Below are 1,154 nucleotides of genomic sequence, written 5' to 3' on the forward strand. Positions count from 1 at the left end.
AAGTTTCTGAGACTCGACTGAAATGAAGGGTCTAAAAAACTGATATGCTGCCTAATTTCTGAGAGCATGTGATCAGGTGCAATAATCAAAGTTTCTGTTTTATCTGCATTTAACTGAAGGAAATTGTCATTTAACCATTGTTTGATTTCTAATAGACAATTATTTAAACAAGACAATTTATAAAACTCAGAAGTTTTGAAAGAACAGTATAACTGAATGTCATCAGCATAGAGATGATAAGAAACATTATTGTAACGTCTGATAATTTGGCCTAGAGGGAGGATATACAGCAAAAAGAGAATAGGACCTAAAACAGATCCTTGAGGTACCCCAGAAGGGAGAACTGATGTTTCCGACAACACATGATTCATACAGACAGTAAAGGATCTCTCAGATAGATACGACATAAACCATTTAAAACAACAGCAAACAAGTCCTTCAGCCTATTTATCATGATGCTGTGATCAACAGTATCAAAAGCAGAGCTGAGATCCAACATAACCAGAATGGTGTACTCTCCAGTGTCTGCTGCCATCAGAATGTCACTAGACACTATACTGCAAAACTAACTACACTATCACTGTTTGGGGACTGCACTCATGTACGATTTTGCCCCATTTAGCAAATCTGGCACCAAATCTTTAGAGAAATCTTCTTACTGCTCTGCAGACGATCAGCCAGCTCCTCCTGGTTCATTCTCCTCAGGAAGTTAAGTGTGATCTTCTCAAATGCCTCTCTGTTGCTCTTCCTCTGCTCATCATCCTCTGTCTGACTCTGTAACCATTCTGGGTAATCTGGACTCAGAACCTTCTGGATCTTCTTCAGCTCGTTCTTCACAAAAGTGATGATGTTGTCCTCCAGCAGCTGGAACAGAATACTTTATGAATGACCCAAACAGACTGAAATCATGGAGCCAAACATCAGATCCATGTTGGACACACTGACAATCCACTGGTCTACAAAGAGCCGCATGGAGATGACTGTGAACAGAATAGATGTAAAAAGTAGAGATGGACCGATCCGATATTACGTATCGGTATCGGTCCGATACTGCCCTAAATTACTGGATCGGATATCGGAGAAAAATAAAAAATGTAATCCGATCCATTAAATATCACGAAAGCACCTCACAAAACTTGCAACACGCCGTAACT

This window comes from Pundamilia nyererei, unplaced genomic scaffold (assembly GCF_000239375.1).
Source record: "Pundamilia nyererei isolate P.nyererei 1_Seehausen unplaced genomic scaffold, PunNye1.0 scaffold00653, whole genome shotgun sequence".
NCBI classification, from domain to species: domain Eukaryota; kingdom Metazoa; phylum Chordata; class Actinopteri; order Cichliformes; family Cichlidae; genus Pundamilia; species Pundamilia nyererei.